Raw genomic sequence first — 21,009 nt, forward strand, 5'->3', positions numbered from 1 at the left:
CTTACATGAGCAATACATGATAGAATAATTTTCTTAAAAGTAAGTAATCAATTACTCTTGTCCATATTTATATGCTCTTCTCCATTTTTTTGAAATATGGATGATCAGCCTAGGATGTAGTTCAATATGTTCAACTTATGAACCATATTTTATAATAGGATCCATTCAAACCCAGAAAACTTAAAAAAGAAAAAGCAAATACGTATCTCTTTCTGTTCCTTCTATCTTAATTTCCTGAACTATAAAAGGTGAGCAGCTAGAAAATAGAGCCGGTGACAATTGGAATTTTTTTATAATTATAATAGAAAATATGCCACAGCAACTCACGCATTAAGCACTTTCTGGATTTTCTTTTTCTCTAGGTAATTTCCTTGCTCTGGAATACAGAAAGGATTTTGGTTTTATTAAGAAGAGCAATTAATTTTGCTGTTTGGATTACTGATGACATAATATCAAATGCGATGATTTTGTTATTATTTGTCTTTTATTGCCCATCAATATCCTCAAGCAAACAGAATTCAAATAATTTAACATTTTATTTTAATAGAGAGGAACAAAGTGGTTGCCTAATCAGGACTACTTAGATACAAACATCTGAGTCAAAAATTTCCAAACTTCCAAAACAGGGTTAGTTTAGTTGAAGGATGATCAGCGTTTTGACATACTTCTCCTTTTACCAATGTGTCCTTAATAAGGCACATATCAAGACTGCCACCTGGCCAACACATTTTTAAGTTGGGCATGGTATCTGCATGCAGAGAAAGCTCCCAGTCACTGAGTGACAGCAGATATTGCAGCCACTCATCCTTAAAGGAAACATATTTTAAGTTAATACCCACAAGTGCTCTGCTAACAGGAATTTCCAAAATCTGGATTATAATGACTTCGACATGCTTTATTGATCTATTTTATTTCTTTATTGGAACATGGCTAGAAGAAGCTGGTATATTTTATATAATGCCCTGACCTTCCCCTAAGCTTGGCAAAATCTCAGGCACAGCTGAAAGTCTGGATGTCATGCTAAAATAGAGTTTGAAAAGGCTTTTGAAAAATCATTCTCTGGCTAAAGGTCACTGAATATTGTTTAAATTAGGTAAAGGTACTGGGAATTAAGATTATTCACCTTTGGCTGTTTTCCTGCTTCACAGACTGTGAGGACAATTAATAATGCCAAGAGCTTACAGTATTTATTGATGCAAAGTGCTTAGCAGAAACACCCTTTTTATTTCCAAGACACCACAACAGAGACTGAACAGGTTTTCTCTTCTGCCTGCACAGGATATCATCTTGTTTCTTCATGATTTTTGAAAGCACTACATTCACAACTTCTTTCCTGAAGAAGACAAACACAATCTAAATTCCTCCTGATTAATTATCTTGGAATCATAGAATAGTTTGGGTTAGAAGGCAGTTTTAAAGGTCACCTAGTCCAACTTCTCTGCAATGAGCTGGGACACCTTTCACTAGACCAGGTTGCTCAATGCCCCATCCAACCTGGCCTTGAACATTTCCAGGGATGGGTCATCCACAAGTTCCCTGGGCAACCTGCGCCAGTGTTTTACGACCCTCATCATAAAAATGCTTTCCCAATATCTAATCTAAACCTACCCTCTTTCAGTTTAAAGCCCAGAGCTGGATGGCTCTGTGCACAGCCTGGGTCTCACACTCATGTATGTGCTTGTTGGCGAAAGAGAGGCAGGAGCTGCAGAATTAAATGTTATTGTAATGCTTCCCTGAGGCACACACTCAGAATAAGAAATCAGAATGAGAAAGAGGATGGAGCACAAGAAATAACAAAGCTTCAAAGGTGACAATGAAAGCATTTGGTTAACTTATGTTCACTTATAGCCCCTCAGTAATTGTTCTTATGGAGGAAGCTGAAAGAATATAAAGCTGAATATATGAAAATGAAAGTTGGGGAAGACTGGCTCGGAGAAAAGGGGTCAGAATAGCCAGGCACTTCAGGACTTTGGAATAGCAATGCCTTCCCTTTTCCCCACTCTCCTCCCAAGGCAGGTCATTGTTGTGGATTTTAATCACTTGGTATGGTGTAATTAGACACATTGGGACACGCTGTGTAGCAAGAGTTATGTGGAAAAGAGTCTTGTAGCAGTCTGCTAGGAGTCTAGTCCAAGTCTGTCCATGGCTGTGCACCTTTTCCATCCTAGACTCCATGCAAGTCCACAGGAGACACCAGATGTTTTCTATCTTCATCAAGTAATCTGAAACTGAACAAGAGAGAGACAATTGAATTGGAAGGATGTGGGTAAGGAAAGCAGTGGAAAAAGTAAGAACACACCCAACACCACACCTGACTAATTCAGTGTCTAGCACTCTCTTTAGAGAGATAGAAACAGATTGAGTATCTGATGAGCTTTATTCACAACTTTTATAGCAAATAAAAAACCAAAACCAAAACTCTAAAATAAAATTTGGTACAAATCAATGCCAAGTCCTACATTAAATGGATATTTTCCTGAGCTACACATATCAACCTCATCAAATCTTTCTTACACTAGAAGCCAAGTGATTGGTTCAATTTGGGATAAAAAAAATAATCTCATTAATAGTTTTAATTAACTGGCAACAAACAATCCCTTATTCATTTAGGGGTTCTGCAAAAGAAAGAGAAAGTGAGCAAATGAAATGAGAAGTGGAACATTTATTTCAGAGAACTAGCACAGATTTTTCCTATCATGCAAGTGTACTTAGTATACAACTAATCTGAATCTAGTTCTGCACTTCTACATGTATTATTCTCAGCAGACTAAAAATGAGTGAAGGTATACATCAGGTATATATCTGCTAAGGTATATATCTGATTTGGTATCTTAAAAGAATAATAATTTTGTAACTTTAAAATATCAGGATATGAATTAGCTGTAAGGAAAACATGGGGCGTTTGGCAGAATAAAGTTTTAGAGGATAAGAATGTGCTTCACTGGGCCTATTGCTATTTCCCACACTCCCCTCTTGCCTCCACATTCTGGCTATCTGCATCTTTATGCTCTGACTGTGCTCAGACTGACTGGGAGTTGAGAGGAGGTCCTCTCCAGATTTGACACTCTCGCAGGGGCTGAGCACCAGCAGTATTTTTTCTGTGTTTCTCACTAAGTAATACATATAAAGAAGAGGCAATGACTGGAAAGCAATTTTTAAAATATGAAGAGAACCAAGAATAAAAATTTCCATTTCTGATTAAACCTTTCACAGTATGGCTTGTCCCATTTACCCATATCTCCTCTATTTTCTGATATACCTCCTCATTATTCATGTTTGCTGAGCATTTACTTCCATAACATCCTACAGCAAGATTCTTTCAGCTCCATTTCCAATACAAGTAGCTTCTTCAGCAAAAAAGAAAAGAGCAAGTGTCTGTCTTTTTAATGGATTTCATACCAGGAGGAAAGGCAGTACTATTTAGCAATGCTATTTTTGTCATCGTAAGCAGAAACAGAAGAGGTTTGAGCTACATCTGTGTTACCACGCTTGGCAGGAGTGCATACCCTCTTCCAGTTCTGCATCTGCATGCATCCCAAGCAATCTTTTGCTCCTGAAATCCCATTTCTATACATAAAACACCTGCATACAACATAGCTGAATCCAGTAGGTAGCCTAGATGTAGTTTAGGTAAAATCCTGAAGTATGCCAACAGATAAATTTCATCAGGCAAATCAATTTCTGTCTTACTTGAATTTGGGAAGATGATCAAGAAAAATACAAGCATAATTAACAAATGTCAGCAACTTCTTTTTTACCAATGAAGACCTTGGCTGTGACTGAAATTTCTCAGAGGCTGGCAAGAATTTTCAGATGATCAGGAATCCTCAGCCTGTAATATGCAAGACATCAGTAAATCATTCATTTGCCATTTTTAATAAAACAACATAGAGGCTACTACAGATAAAAGCAAACCAGCAAACAAACTCAAATTACAGCTAAATTTTTTAAGTCAATTATTTTGCTTACAGTGTCCAGGACTGACTGCAAATTTTTGTCCATGACAGCTGATCCTTTGATTGAGAACAACTGGGATACCCTAAAACTGGGTGACCAGGCCAACCTTGAAGCATTTGGGTGGTTCACTGGTGCCCGCAGCTGAATGAGCACTGTCTTTAAGATATGAACAGGGAAAAGATTTCCTGAAACACATTAGGAAACTGCAGTGCCAACCCAGTAAGGTGGGGAAGATGTTAAAAAACTGAAAAAGCAGGAAGGAAACGAGTTTCAAACTGCAGCCTTCCCTCTCCATGTGCTGAGGGCTGGAGAAAGCATTGCACAGCTCAGGCTCATCTGGTAGGAAGAGTTCACTTTTGCAGTAAGCAAATATGGCCTGTGGCCATATGTCAAGCAAAGCTAAAATCTTTGATCATGTAAACCACAATCTCACTGAGAACAAAAAGCAGAAACTCTCAGTCCAGGAAGGACATTTTAATGAAGGGCAACCTGTGACCACAGGACTCAAGCAGACATGCAGCAGCGGAAGAAACTGAGACAGCTTAAGCTGCTGCCGCTCCCTGCCTTCCTCCCCCACCTGCCTAACAGATGTTGCTGCCCCCAAGGCAGGGATGTCTGATCCACTCATGAATCAACTCCTAACTCATCCTACTTTAGCATATTAAGGTAACCTGACATCAAAGTTAGTTGACAAAGTTGGGTTGGAGCAGATACAGGCAGTAACAGCTCTAGAGGTGTGATGCTAATTCACCTCTGCATTCCTTACAAAGCCTGAGCTGGCAGCTGAAAGAGGAGGATGGCAGTGGTTCATCCTGGAAGCAAGTCCCAGCAGAGGGGGTGGTTTGGCTCTCTCTACTTACCTGCAAATTTCCTCCAGGCTTCAAATGGGTCAGAAATTTGGGGCAGAATTCAGAAGTGCAGGGAGATTTAAGTTCCACAAAGATGCCGAGTCCTTCCTTTAAGCACAAACTCAGCCCTAAACATGTGTCCTTTTATGCTATAATTCAGTGTTTTGGTGGGTTTCTAAGGCTAATCAGAAATAATAAATGTAATGCTTACTAATCAATATCCACACATGACCTAGAGTTCCAATAAGCATCTTCTAGATAATAGTTCTTTTTACATAATATTTCAATTATAAATTCACAGATTATTTAAATTATTATGAGGCTATTTAAAATAACTGCTTCAGTAGGGGGTTTGTTTTTCAATTTACATTTGTGAGTATGTACATGAGGTCTTCTTTACGCATGCAAGAGCTTGGGCAAATTTTGCATGATAATATGCAAAATTTCCTCTGCCTGTATTGACTACTAACTCCTCCTTCAGCACAGACCCTTCTTTTAGTCTCTCCTTTCTAATCATTGCCCTTGGGACTATATTTTTATAAGTAGCTCCCTTCTGAAGCCAGCCTGGACAGTTAGAGACAGGATACTGCCAGAAAACTAGTCAGTAATACAATGTAATTAAATTGGCACTCAGGGTGCTTTATATTTAAACCTAATTGACAAACTAAAAACACAAAGGTTAGGGGATGTGGACCTAACAGTGTCTGTATAAATCCTAAATAGATCCAACATCAATGTGAAAATATACCAAATGAACAATAATGTATAGAAAGCAGCTAAAGAAGCTGTGCTTCATCTCTGGAAAAGTTTTCCAGCTTGAGTTTTGCAACTTTTTCTCTGAGCCCCTGTGTTAGGTTTGCATGGCCAGGTTTTGGAAGCAGGGGGGATAGAGGGGTGGCTTTCTGTGAGAAGCTGCAAGGGGCTTTCCCCATGTCTGACAGAGCCAGTGCCAGCTGGCTTCAGGATGAACCCACTACTGGACAAGGCAAAGCCCATCAGAGATGGTGGTAGTGCCTCTGGGATACGAGGGGTAAGAAGGGGGTAAAAAAATATTATTGCACAGAGAAGAGAGCAGTAAGAACATGTGAGAGGAACAGCTCTGCAGACACCAAGGTCAGTGAAGAAGGAGGGGCAGGAAGTTCTCCAGGCACCAGAGCTGAGACTCCCCCCTGTGGTGCAGCCCATGGTGAAGCAGCTGTGCCCCCGCAACCCACAAAGGTCCACGGGGATGCAGAGATCCATCTGCAGCTTGTGGAGGAGACCAGGCTGAAGCAGGTGGATGACCAAAGAATTCTGTGACCCCATGGGAAGCCCACACAGGAGTAGGTTTCTGGCAGGGACTTGTGGGCCCATGGAGAGAGGAGCCCATGTTAGAGCAGGCATCCTGGTGGGACTTGTGATTCAGTGAGGGACCCACACTGAGCAGCCTGGTCCTGAAGGACTTCACCTCATGGAAGAGTGACCCACGTTGGAGCAGTTAGTGAAGAAGTATAGCCCATGGGAAGAACTCACTCTGGAGAAGTTCATGGAGAACACTTTCCCATGGGAAGGACCCAGGGCAAGGACTCCTTTCCCTGAGCAGCAGCAGGAAGAATGTGTGATGAACAGACCATAACCCCCATTCCCTGCCTCCCTGCCCAGCTTGTAGGGGAGAAGGTAGAGCATGAGAAGAAAGGAGGGTTGGAGGGAAGATGTTTTTAAGATTTATTTTATTTCTCATTATCCTGCTCTGATTTGATTGGTAATAAATGCAACTAATTTCCCCATGTCAAGTCTGTTTTGCCTGTCACAGTAATCGGTGATTGATTTCTCCTTGTCCTTATCTCAACTCATGAACCCTTAGTTATATTTTCTCTCCTCTATCGAGTTGTGGAGGGGACCTGGTGTCCAGCCAAGGTCAACCCACTACAGACCTTTGACACTGGTAGCTCTTGGGAAACCACACTGAGTTATACTGACTACTGCCTTGTGAAACATTTCAACACCTGAAACAGGTTGACGTGGAACAAATAACAACTTCTTAACTTCCGTCCTGCCTGAAAACTCCCTGAGCTTTTAAATGGGTGGGCTGGAGCCAGAATTTCTACTCCCAGGCCCAAGGAGGTGGTAAGAGTTCTGGTCTTGGTGGCTATAAAAAACCTCAGGACCCACTTCTGTCTCAGTATAAATCCAACTGAAAAAGTAGTTTTGTAGCTCTCTGCAGTACAGGCACTGTATCCCTGCTGAGCTCTAAAAGGAATATGAAGCATATCTGAAGGCGAGATGCTGTTATTTACTCATATCTATCTGAACAACAGCCAAAAAAGTAACCCTAGAAAAGACAGCCATCTCCCCCCCAAAAGGAGGTAAATTGTTTCAGTGGGGAAAAACCAAACACCATTAGGATATGAAATATGCAGAACTGATACACAGACAACAAAAACCTGAGCACATTGAACTCAAATTCTGTTCCTTAAAGAGCTCCTGTTCTGTTTGTATGTTGGCCCAGTATTAAGGACAAAATTATTTATAACATATAATAAAAAAGCACAACTTGGGGTCCTTCTAAAAAGTTAGCGATATTGATCTTAGGTTCTCTAATACAAGACAATATCTGTTGCTTTCCTACAATATTATTCTTTTCCTTCTTTATCAGATCTACTGTCAAATAACTCAGTTCCTCTTTTTATTCTCACTTTTCAAACATCCTCAGCATTTCAGTTACACTAAAATCATCAGATTTCATTGAAAGATGAGTGGACATCAGAAGTCTGAGAGCACTTACTGGAGTCAACAAGAAACACTGTCTTGCTTTAAACTGGCTCAATATTAAGCTCCAAATATTTATTGCCACTTCAGTGATCACATGAAAGAGCTTTCAATAAGTCATTATAATGAAGTGTTTATTGGAAAGTGGCAACAGTAAATGAATGAAAATATGTCCAAAGAGAACATTCAATATTCATAATGCTTCTCCTATCTAGGGATTGCTAGAAGAGCAAAACAAGTATTTCTTTCCCTGTTTCCATCTAAGAAAAAGACTCACAAAAGACTTCAAACAAAGCTCAGGGGAAGCATTAGGAAAGGAACATCGTCCAGCAGAGCTAGGATAATCCTGCAATTATTATTCTGATCTGGAATTCCCAGCAGGTTGACAGCTACCTTTCAAGAAACACTGTTCAATCAGGTAGTCATCTGCTTCCTATAGAAAAAAAAAGCAAACCTCAACAAGCTATGCTTAGATGCAAAGGCACAAGAAAATTTCTAGCTGTCATCCCCAAACATTTCTCCAGAAAAAGCTTTTGTGTTTACATTTCTCTGATCCCTTCTTGTAAGGCAGTTGGTGTGGGGTCGGTAGCTCTGACCCAGGAAGCCGTGACCGGTTCGGAGAGATGGTCCCATGGAGGATCATCTTCCCGGGTCCCGGTTTCTTCCCTCAGCCACTAGCTGGAGTGCCCGTGCAGAGAGGCTATCAGCTCTTAGTGATTTTCAGCTTGTGATTCCAGCTCTTGCTCTGCAGGCCAATCTCCAGGCCAGACCAGGGGGGAGAGACGAGAGACCCGTGAAGCAGTTCCGCACGAGGTAGCTTTATTAGTCCATACCCGGCAAAGGTGAGGCCAGTGACGACCTTCTCTCTGCCCTCACAGGGGAAGAGGGCTAGCTTTTATAGGGATACAGGGGGTGGGTGTCAGGGGGTAACGGCCAATGGGTTACAAAGGATCTGCATAGGGTCTCCCAGAGGATTCTGGGTCTGTATTCTTCTCGTGGTAGCTGCAAGTGGTTGCCTTTCCAGGGAGTCCTGCTGGGAGGTTAAGCAATCTCCTTATCTCAGCAGGCATCCCTCCAGGGCAGGGGCTGGGCATACCCCACATTCTTGGATCAAGCAGGGGTTTGTTCTGGTTAGTTGATTGGTTATGGGCTCCTGCTCCCCCTTTGTTTCTCTTATATGATGGACTAGCCTTGTTTTGAATTCTGATGCAAACCACAGCACTATGCCAAAGCTCAACATTTCAGGGATCTGCCTTTAGCCATAATTATATGCTCACCTTTGTGGTCTCCACTTTCAAGGGCGGCGGCTGCTATACACAAAACAACAGCAGCATTCTTGAAGGGACACCGAACAAGATGCAAGTTTGCCCACTGACATTTTCTTCCTGTATAACCCAGACCAGGACATAAAAACAATGGCTGGTTAACAAGATAGCATACAGGGAAAAGGTTTCCATGAGTAATGCAAGAAGAGTACTGTGTGGACAAGTAAGGTAGGAAAAACACACCAAGATGACCAGTAGGATACAGGAGTCATGCAAGAAATGACCAGATGCTAGTCAGAGAAATTATTTTCTTAAAAGAATGTGATTTTGTTAGCTAAACATCCTTCCAAGTGGTCAGTAACTTCTGCTCCCTATGTATTTCCTTCAGAGGTAGAAAATACAGATCTACTTGATGTTCTTACTTTGTTATTAACATAAGTCAGTGCTTTGATGATCTTGCCAGGTTACTTTCCTTAAGGGCCCCCAGCTTGTGCAATCAAAACAGATAACTTGAGAAAAAGGAAAAGAGAAAAGAAAGGGGAGCATCTGATCTGTGTTGGTCAGGCAGATCTGGAGTAGAGGATTCCCTGTCCTTCCCTGTCCGTGGCAACAGCATAAGCAGTGGCAGGTCAGCATATGGTGCCACCCATCTCATGCAGTATTCCCAAGCAGTTTTTCCAGCCTAATTCAACCTCTGGTCTAACAGATAGATACTGATACTACCAAAAATATTCATGAAGGATTTCTGAAGGAAGCTCATGTCCACTAAGTCAACTTCAGTGGTAGCTGAGAAAAGACTACATCCCACCATTTCCAGACCTACAAAGAACTAAGTCCTGTACAAAACAAATACTATTTCATTCTCATAAGCAATATTGGCACATAACAACTTTGTGTCTAGTTTGGCCATCAGCTGCACATCTCGGTTTCCTTTGAATACTGATGTGGAAGCCTTGGTAGTGGAAACCCAAAGCTCCTGAAGCAAGCAGTACAGGCTAAAAGAAAAAATGTATTTTCCAGACACAACTGCACTTCAAATCCACTGTGGCAGAGAGTTGGAAGTTTACCATTTGAATGGTGTGGACTCCTGATTTCTAAAACTAATTCCATCAGCAGCATTCTGACCAAGAAAATGCCTTTCTACAAAACACACATAAATTTAAGACTCTAGGAATTCCAGGTATTTGTGAATTCCAAACCTGTTCCATTTTCTTAAAGCTAAATATTCTCTGACCCTTCTCTTACAGTACTGTAAATCAGGAATAACTTCAGTGAATTCCCATGAGTTACAGCCATCTAAGATAGAAACAGTGTGAAGGTAATCATTATTGCTAAACAACCCCATCTCCTACCCTGACAAAATAAAAAGCAGTTTCAGAGTGTCTTTTGCCTGCTTAACAAAAGTATACTTGCAAAGAGGCTTTCAATCACTGTCTTCAAGTACAAAAACAATTAAAGTTATTTCAGAACTGCCTTTGGTGAGGTAGGTAGGAAAAGCAGCCTCAGCAGTGTATCCTTCCCTGTGAGCTCTGTAGTACTGAGGGAGATAACAAAAGTTTCCATTTCCTAATATTCTTTCTAATTCTGACCCCAGTCTTGTGATTTCAGTTGATCTCCATTGCAGGCTTCTGAAATAAAGACTTAATGGGACTTTAAGTGGGGCTTACTAAAAATAGCTGAGTATTACCTAATTCATCAAGAGCTATCATAAAAGATGTGTTAGGTCAGAAGCCTATCCTGCTGTAATTGATGATGAATTGTTGATAATTGAAGAACAAAGCAAGTTTCTTCCTTGCAAGTGTGTCTTAGGTGTAAGCATGAAAGCTGAAGAGAGAAACAGAAAACAGTTTCTTAAAAAACTAAACATATTAGAAACAACTATACTTACTTTAAGGATATAACCACTTCAAAAATGATAAAAAATTAATATAAATGTGACAACATGCACAAATCAATTGTGTTACTTTGTCTGCAAGATCCCCTAGTCAACATGCAGAAGAAGCTTTCCTGCATTTTGTATTACTTCTTTCTTTGAAATGTCAAACATTTTTCTCAAAAGCACAAGGACTATAGAACAGAGACAGATGAGATGCTCATACTCAAACTCATCCATTTCTAGCAATATTAAACCATATCCCAACACCTTTGGAACCGCATTGGTTTTATACATAGACTTAAATCCACTGTATGTTAAGGTACAAACCCAAAATTTTCTGGACTAAGGATTCTCAACCAGGGATGTTCCTACTCTACTCCCTCTTCTGCCAGTGCAATATCTGAGGAGAAAAGATGAAGGATGAGATGGTGCCAGCCAAGGAGCCAGTGGACATTAATCCGTCACCTTTCAAGAACAAGAAACAGTTTTGCATAAAGCTGAGCTTCTTTCTAACTATCTGGATATCTAATCTCTGTATCAGAGCCATACCAGTGAGAACAAACCAGGGTACAAAGGCAATGAGTTTTGCTAGGCTTGGTGTGTATAAGCTCCAACTACCTTGGAGTTACAAATCCAAAGCAATGAGGAAGCCAAGCTGTGGGCAAGTGGTTTTCCTGTGACCTAAAGATTCCCTGAAAAGCACACAAAGAAATAGGCAATAGAGAACCCAAGGCTCTACAAACATGGCAATTTAATTTTGGAATGGCATGCATTTTTGATCACTTATTTAATGAACGAGTGAATTCAGGCTGGTGTTAAAGCACACTATTTCTGTCTTGAATGCTCTGTTGCACTGTCAGATTTTATTCACACCATTTGAGTAATAAAACTGACAGAAATCAAAGTTTATCTGAGCACAAACAAGGAAATGATACAGTGCCAATTTGTGCAATGATTCTAATGGGGCCAGTTGTCCATTTTCTCTTCTCACATAAGCTGATACCCTTAAAAAAAGCAAAATAAAGAGATGCAGAGAGGACAGGCTAGTGAATGAATATTGATGTACCTACCTTTAAAGCACCTAACCCAGACAAAGAGGGTGACAGGGTACAAAGGAGGCCTGCACTCCTTCACAAGCCCGTATCTGCACATGTCAGTGTGAGCAGCTGTTCTATGCTGGGTGTAGGTACAAAAATGCTGTTAGCGAGGATTTTCTTGTTATTTTCTAAGTCCGTGAGAGACTTTTCTCTCTCACAGAAGAGGTAGCAGGGAATGTAAACAACCAAGCCACCTGCAACCTTGAAAAGTCTTGTTTATGGTATAGTAGAAAATATTTTGATAATGGATGTTTTAGGATTTTGGCCAATCACCCCCAAGGGGTGGCTGGTCCTTTGTCCAATTAGACTATGAAGAGAAAAGTCTATAAAGAGTTTGTAAAATAATTAAATAAATCAATCTTGCTGCACAATTCCTGCCTGCTGGATCTTCTCCTCCTCCTCCTCCCTATGGCTGCAGGACACGGTGATATACCATAGGAACCAGGCCTGCGGTAATACTGGGGACCAGGCACTAGTGAGGGTAGATGGAGAAGCGTATGACAGCAGCTCTGAGGGCTCTTTGCAAAGGAGATGGAGGCCAAGAACAGCCTCATCTACCACCACACCATATATTTGTGAGTATTAAGACTACATCTGGACTACAGTGAAACACACCATAGAATCCTAGAATGGTTCAAGTTGGAAGAGGACCTTGAAGACTATCTTTTTCCAACCCCCGTGCCGTGGACAGGGACACCTTCAACGAGACCACGTTGCTCAGAGCCCCTCCAACCTGGCCTTAAACATCCAGATCCCATCTCTCCCGGTCCACTTTTCCCCTCTCATGCACACCTGCCCAAGATTTACACACTGGTATAGAAGATAAAAGAATCAGAAGAGGCCATGGTTGTGCTCAAGACTGTTTTACACAACAGCCACCCTGAATCAGCCAGGACTCCTGCAAACTTCACATCTTGAATTTTCTTTGAAAAGGAAATAAAGAAACTTTGCATAAGTGAATGATTAAAGAGGAACACCAGATTATTGTTTGTATGACACCTTCTTTTGTTAAGGTGACCTCCAGGTGGAAGGTGGAGGTGGACTCATAACTGGGTGATCAGAAGAGCACACTGCTGAGGACCAAATTATTCAGAATCTAAATGCATCTATTTAATATCTGAAAAATTATCTCAATTCACAACACACAAACAGTGGGAGGATCAGAGTAATTGTCTCACAAGCACAGGAGCTTTCTGTTCCTGTAATCCACTAACCAGGAAAAGCATCTGACCTACACAGCAAACACTGAAGATTAAATTGTTAGCTGTCACAGGCAAGATAAAAGGAAGAAGTCATTTCTGTGCCTCCACTTGCACTGGTTAAGTTCAGCTCCAGAAACACAAACAGTCTTGTCAATTTGTGGCTTTTTAATTCATCAATCAGCCTTTACCCCTCCTGAACAACCCCTTTCCTCAAATGACTTTTAAAAACAAATTTTTCTTCTGATAGATCCCTTTTTATTGGGTTTTCTAGGCATGAGGGAGGAATTAAGCTCATATTTTCAGTCTTCCCCATGCAAAAGAGATGAGCCAAGAGATCTAAAACACATTCTTCTCTTTTTCTAATAAAACATTAGGGTCTTCCCTCCAGAAGTCAGGGCTTCCAGAAAACTGCAAAAGTTGCTGATGAAATGTTGGCACTAGTTAACTGCTTATAAAATGCTCTGATGTGGTGGAGAGAAACCAGTGGTGAAGCTACTTTTGACACAAGATGTTATTATGAATGACATTTACAATAAGCATTCATTAGCTTATAGCTTTTTTAAGTTCTTATATGAATGATGTTTAAAACACAAGAAACTGGTTATTCTGTATGACAGAGAAAAAAGTGGAGAACTGAAGAGAATTGCATCCTCAAGGGAGTTTGTGCCTGCAATGAGTCCAATAGTCCGTGCTTGAATTTAGAGGTATTTAGAGGTTTTGAATGGTACTAAAATTTGTTGTGGCTGGATCTGATTCGCTAATACCAAAGAGTAAATCTCCATGGCCTGAAATACTGGGTTTATAAATATAAAAATACTGATTAATATTCACCATTTATATTAGCTCAGGAAGTTTCAGTCCTGAGACAGTATTTCTTCAGCATTGTCTGATTTACCCTTTCTTTAAAAAAAAAAGGTAATTCTATAGTTCACAAATTAACAGGCAAGGAAGCTTTGATTATCCTTAATTGAAGCTAAAAAGTACAGAGCAATCCTGTTCATCTTCACTCACTAGAAAATTTCAGCCATCCCAACCCAGTTCCATTTTGTGGCTATAATTCCTATCTGTAGGGTACCCTGAACTTCTGAACTTCTCAGAACCTGTACTTTGTAGCTGAGAAAACTCAAAATAATGAAGAAAATCTGGCCAACACAAACACATAAAAATTGAACTTGTGGGATTTTACTTTTTATACCATTTTTAATGCATAAAATTTAATTTTAATTATTTTTTTATGCATTTGTATGCATTAATGTGTTTGTACATGTGCCCAGAAGCAGCACTTCATTGAGAAACAGCACAAGCCAAGGTAGTTGTGTTTGAAAACTTCAATTTCAAATTAAATTCTAGGGGAAACTTTTGCTTTACCTATGTATTTAGATGATCTCATCTCCTCCAAAACCAGTGTTATAAGTTCACTCCTCTACTCCACTCTCCTGTATTAAATGAAAGAAAGCAGTTCGTGAAATATGCATGGACAACAGTCCTCTGATGCATTTCTCTGATTCTGACAAGAAGGATATACCTATATCTGGTATCCTGTATGCTCCTGGACTTTGAAGTTAGAATCAATGGATAGAAACAGAACACAGGACTGAAGGGGCTGTTAAACAGATCAGGAGAATCACATATTTGTATCAGAGAAGTCCCAGATTCCAGCAATCATAAAGGTATACACAGAGAAGATAAAACAAAGGAAAAAAATTAGAATAACCAGATGGAATACTGTTTCTGAGAGCTCCTAGCTTTGTCAGCTGTCATTTGACTTAAAAGATAAATCTTTTTTTTTTTAACAAGTGCTGTATTATACTTACAATATATTCAGATTTTAGAGGGACAGGCTCCCTACAAAACTTAATCAAGTTTGTTTCACCTGTTCTCCTGCAGGAAAGATGTCTTTCCTCCATAACGCTGTTTATTATTTTCCTCCATTTTTCAATTCAAAGTAATCTAAGCACATCACTGAAATTCCATACCCTTATTTTTGAATGAAGGATGTGTGCTATAATATTTAAGAAGGTCTATACTAAACTGTGTCCTATAAAATAATTTTATATGACTAGGTATCTCACCAGCAATCTGAAAGATATCTTAAATTGCCTCTCTAAAAATGCACTTCAAACTCAGAAGGGTATATAGTTCACAAATTTTGATCAGCCACTAAACTGTTACGTAAATGTCTTTGCAGAACAGGGACTTTAAATTATAGAGAAAGAGAGCATTGATTTTATTCTCCTAGGGATTTGTTTAAAAAAAAACCCAACACATAATTAGATAAAATTCAAGAACTGCATGTTACTCTTAGCTATTCAGAACCCAGGTTTCTCAGGGAATACAGAAAACTTCAGATTTATTTTAATCTCCACTACAGATTCTACTTCCTAATAATTTGCCATGAAAAAATGGAAATTAAGTAAAAAGAAAACCTTTAGTGCTGGGAGAGAAGAGAAGAAAATTTAACAAAAGGTAAGCATTCTGAAGGAACACTGAAAAGGAAAGAACTAACTTTTCTTCTATTTTAATTTAATTTAAAAGTTCTTTGCTTTTTCCCTTTAAAAAAAAAAAAGTGAAAACAAGAACTTTGAAAAATTGTAATATAGATAATTATAATTAAACAGCCATCCAAAACCACAACATATTATTTAGTGAACTGCATTTCAGGTAGTGACGGTTTAGCTCGGGATTTATCATACCCTCCATTAACCCACCTAAAATTAACAGTAGAACACATTTTACAGATTTCCTGAGAGTGAAAGGTTAGTTCTAGACCAGTCTTTGCTGTGATCTCATTATAATTCCTGAAAAAAGACTATATAACCCCTTTCTCTTTGCTAAAGGTGTTCTTCCCTGTCCTAGGACATTCATTTCCCATTGCTGGTACTGCTGTTCCCTACTGGAATGTTTTGCACACAGGTGGTGGGTGTATCACCCTGCACAGGTCTGGCAGCACTTTTCAATGTAGGGTAGGTGTTTCTTATACCTCTCCTTCATTATGAAAGATCTGTAATATATGATCTAAATTATGTGATCTAGAAAGCCAAGAAGTTTGAATGTAGGTTTGGGATAGAGTAACAAACCACCCTAAATAACTCTTTAAAAGAAAATCTCTGTTTTAAAAGGCTACTCATGGGGCTGTCCAGCTTACTGTTTCAGTCTCATGAAATTACCATTTCAATCTCATGCTCCAGTCTGTAGCTGCTCACTGCAACACATCCCCCCAGTCCCTCCCTCCTGAAATGCAAGGACATATAAACCCAATTTTAGCATATGAAATCTTCTGGCTATTTTATCTTTACCAGGACTTGAGTCTATTTTCCACCATTCAAAGCACATCCTAATGAAGACCCAGCCCTCTGGGAAATGAGGCCCAAATATGCCCATCACAGCTGTCATTCACCCAGGTACTCAGCACATACCATCCCCCATGACAAGTCCAGGCCATGAAGGAATAGTACAGAGAGCAGGCTACAAGTGCCAATTAGTGCTCAGATTCAAGCTGACTCAGTGCCAGTAATGAGGCATAAGCCAAATATTTTGTGTACTAGCAATTTTCTGCTTTCTTGTGCCTAACCTGTAGCTATTACCATGCTTCACAATTAAGACCAGTGGGTTTTTTTCCTTAACTCCAAAAATAATTACTGCTTCCTTAGGCTCCTGCCTTTTCTTACCTTTTGTCTTGCAGGCTAATCATCTGTCAACTAATATGACATTATTTGCTCTCCTAATTGCCCATTTTCAAATAATAGATTGCGGAGAAAGGTGGCTACCTTAGTGCTTTCTCTGTACATTTCAAAATAAGAAAGACATGATACATTAGAAAAGAAATCAATCATCAAATTGAAATTGAAATCATCAAGTCCCAAGATAACTCTAGTCCTATTTACAACTCAATATGTATTGCATCCACAATATTAAAATATTTAACAAAATTTCTGCAGTACTTATTTTTCCTTTCCCTTCCAGTATCAGTTACTTTCATTCCAAAGCCTATGAGTTTTTCTCATTTTCAGATCAAACATTCAAAGCATCCTGAAAATTTAATACTGCCATAATGCTGCATTTAAAAAAAAGAGAGAAAAAAATATGGTTGAATCCACTGATATTTTTTCCACCTTGTAAGAATTCTTCCTGTATGCCAATACAAAAAAGGAAATCCAAACCTCAGATGGCTGACCAGGTTACCGGTTTGAGATGAGTTCAGCTGTGTGACACAGGAGCTACACAGATTATAAACTTCAGAACACAAACTTTCCAAAAGTTAAAGTGACTCAACTGATGAGGCTCTCCCTGGGGAGTTTTTAGTGATGTTAGACATTAAACATGTAAACGTATTATGCATGGCATATTCATTTATGCCCAATATTTATTTGTCAAGATAGGCAGAAAAATAAAGCACAAAATAACTGGTAAGACCTTAAGACAACCTGAAACCTTTAATACAAATTTTAAAAGTCCTAAAATAACTTTCATGTTAGAAAAATGGAGAACTTCAAATAGATAACTTTAAATTTCCTTTTGTATGATATTTAATTGCTTACAAAAATATCTCTCAGCAATTAACAGTAAGTGAATGTAACTTCCTACAAACTTAATTACAAGATGCTTCATCTCTAACCTAATGACCTAATCAAAAGATGACAGAGAAACACTTGCATTACTTGCACCAGCTACTTTGTCCTTTAATCTGTCAGCGTGACAAATGATCAGTGATTAACCATCTTTATATGCCTGCATTCCCAGTAGCATATAACACTTTCCTAATCAAGGGAAGTGCCCGGTAATCATACTTCATAATCAGTGTGATCATGGACTTACGACTCTTCCACAGTACCTACTGTGAAGGAAACTCTTAGTGAAAAATAAGCACTTTTTTAGGCAATGCATTGCTCACACACTTAGACTTACATTTTCCAAGTGGCTAACAATAAAACCAGATAACATTAGTATTTCATACATTACCTATTAAACTCAGAAAAGCACATCCCATTCCCTTGGAAACTCCAAATTTGCTACAGTTACTGGGGAGTCACAAAATCAGAGGTGCCAATGGAAAAACATGTTCCTTGTCCATCTCCTCAAGCTCCCTTAATTTAGGGTTTTGAGGGGGTTTTAATGGATTCCTTCCCTCCACACAAGCATTCCAGTCTATGTTCTGTGGTTTTTGTGGATCGCCCCTTTAGAGCACATTTCCTTTAAAGAAGGAAAGAGCTTGAAGTATAGCTCTTCCAAGCAGAGGCAGGTACTGCACAAAGGCAATTGATAATAATTATTTTAAAAATTTATTCCACTCCAGCCTCAGTGAATGACTTAAAATTTCACTAAGAATTAAGTGATTCCAATATGAATTCAAGTTTGGGCAGAGCATCAGATAATCACCAAAAGCAGGAGGTCACCATGCTCTGCCCTTGTATTTCTGAAACAGTTTTTCAAGTCACAACACCCTTTCCCTGTGAGCCAAAGCCAGATGTAATCCTGTTTTTACTGCCATGGCAAATAATAAAAGAGAGGCCATTAGTCTTTAATTTAAAGTTTATGACAGAGAAAATTTTAATGGAAGTTAAATTAACTATTGACATTTATCACAATAATTTGTTCCATAGCCTATTCCATAACCCGAAAGACAATAGCAGGATAATAAAGACTTCAGAACACAACTGAGCTGGGAGAAGAATCCAGGTAAGCAGCCTGTCAAATGTGAGACTTCTTGTTTTACAGACACAGAAAATCCAGTGGTTACTATTTTATCTTTGAGATATATTCACACACAAGCAATCTAAACAACATTCATACCTGTTCATTTCATGAGTATATGCAAAATGAGATCCTGAAAAGTCTTTTTAAAGGAAGAAAGCTAAATTGCTACTGACCATCACAGCATACAAAACAGCCAGAATGATCCTTATCAAAAAAAGGCTTAAAAACTTTCAAGATGATTTACAGATCTAAATTTAACTTCAAAAACACTCTACCATATGAAGGAATTATGTTTTAAACATTAGGCAGGGTATTATAAAGGAGATCTGACATAATAAGAGACAGTCTTTTTGACTTAATGGTTTGTTCCAATTTTATTGAGAAAAACTGGAATATTGCAGCTTTCCTTTCAAAATAATTTTTAACACCAGCTATTAATAACACACTGAAGGCAGGCAGGTCTATATTCATCCAATGTAATTCCACTGTATTTTGCATCAGATAATTGTAAATGCATTTTTTTATATTAATAAAAGGATAATACCAGAGCACTACTAAAAGTCTCCATTCCAGAATTTTGTAATTAAAATGCTGGTATCATATCAACATGACAGAGCTTGTGCAGCCCAGGAGCAAAAATATGCTAATAAATACTCTCCCCTCTGGCTTTGCATTCCTGCAGGAAACCTGATCTAGTAGCAGGAATCAACCCTGGACTTTATAACCAGATCCTTGCCCAAAACTGCTCTGAAGCTATTAGTGTACTATTAGTGTAAATTGGCTTTAACATCACAGGGCAGGATAACTCCAGCATGTCAAGCCAAACATAAGCTGACTTTTTCACAAGAATATTTTCCTAAGGAAAGGAGACAGAAGAGACAGATTAGCGCCAAATCCTGTGTTTAGGCACCAAGCAGTATTTATTTAAATATACTTTTTTTGCAATTATGCAAAATCCTGTGGAGAGGGTGGGACAATTAAGCCAATCACACAGGCCTTAATTAGACCAAATTCTACTGAACTTAAGAGAAGGTTTGCCTCTTTAAAACTCAAGGCTCAGATATTTCTTTCAACACCCAGCAGTTGATCGTTGTTTTTCCCTTGAAGCCTAATTAATTGCTCATATTATGTAACTTCTTTCCTGGCTTGTGTAACTGAACTCCTTTTCACGTGTGTCTCATCTTTTTAATTACCTAAATCAAGCTATTGGCAACAGCGTCGTCCTGCCTTGGCAACATCTATAGATTAAATAAATGTTGCGTGAAAATGTGTTTCTCTTTATCTGTTTTAAATTTTTTGCCTTTAATTTCAATATCCGTTCATACTTTTGTAATGAGAAAGAGTGAAAAGCTAAGCATTTGACTTAGCTTCTCCACAGCAGTTCATCTTTCATACAGCACTAACATCTTTTACTGCATCCACTTTCCTTAAGTAGGTCAGGAAAGCCTTAGAAATATCTCTCTGTTTGGTAGTCCCTCAGTCTCTAATAATTTCCATCAGTGAGGGTCATATTTACTTCTTTTCCACAATTTTGAACTACCTGTTCCTATGGTCTGGTCTTTTTGAATCACTTCCTAAGGTATTGGTCATGTCTCTTATAAGGGTGCCCATATCTCTTATACATAGGTTATCTTTTTTACACTAAAAAGGCAAAAATGTTGCCAATGATTACAGCTTGTCTGCCCAAAGTTATTTATCACTCTCAAGAGCCTGTTGGCTTTAGGGTTATGAAAAAAATGTTGTTTACCTAATGAAGGAGCAGTTTATGTCATGTCAGTCATTTTCCACACAGATTTAATTTTAAAAAATCCAATACTTTCACAGCATTTGCTGTTCTCTGTTAAAGACATATGATGTCATATTTACATTCAGCACACCACTGCCCTTAAACCTGCTCCAGAGTTTAGGGCATAGCCTAAAAGATCAGTAAGGTGGGTCCAGCGGTGAGCCCAGCACTAAACTTCAGGGTGGAAATGGTGTCAGCAGTAGCAGCTGCTCCTTGGCCTGACCACTGGATTCACAGCTGGTCACAGCTGGTCCATGTGGATCTGAAGTTCCTTGACACTGGCCGATTTTCAAAATGCCAGAAGACTTTCTAAGCAATATTACAATAAAACTGTTGCATGCAAAAAATTTTTTTATTTTATTTTAAAACCTTTTTTTAAATTCCTCTCCTCAGGAGAGGATTTGGATGGGGAGGTTACTCTGGTATTTTTTAATCAGCCAATCCAGACACACAATCATACTTCTTAGAGATCCCACAGCTGGAGAAGATCAGATGTTCATCATCTGATGGCAGGTCATTTGTAAAAGCAGAACCTT

The 21,009-nt window shown here is 39.0% G+C and overlaps 1 long non-coding RNA gene across 1 annotated transcript; it reads right to left on the bottom strand.

The window, feature by feature from the left end:
• Positions 1 to 553: 553 nt before the first annotated feature.
• Positions 554 to 8,929, bottom strand: LOC109146189. The gene is made up of 3 exons (XR_002048079.3): positions 8,831 to 8,929; positions 3,759 to 3,832; positions 554 to 2,228 (listed from the first exon to the last, which is right to left on the bottom strand). It is a non-coding gene; the product is annotated as an uncharacterized LOC109146189 (long non-coding RNA).
• Positions 8,930 to 21,009: the final 12,080 nt, after the last annotated feature.

The sequence above is a fragment of the Corvus cornix genome, chromosome 4 (assembly GCF_000738735.6).
Source record: "Corvus cornix cornix isolate S_Up_H32 chromosome 4, ASM73873v5, whole genome shotgun sequence".
Taxonomy (NCBI): Eukaryota; Metazoa; Chordata; class Aves; order Passeriformes; family Corvidae; genus Corvus; species Corvus cornix.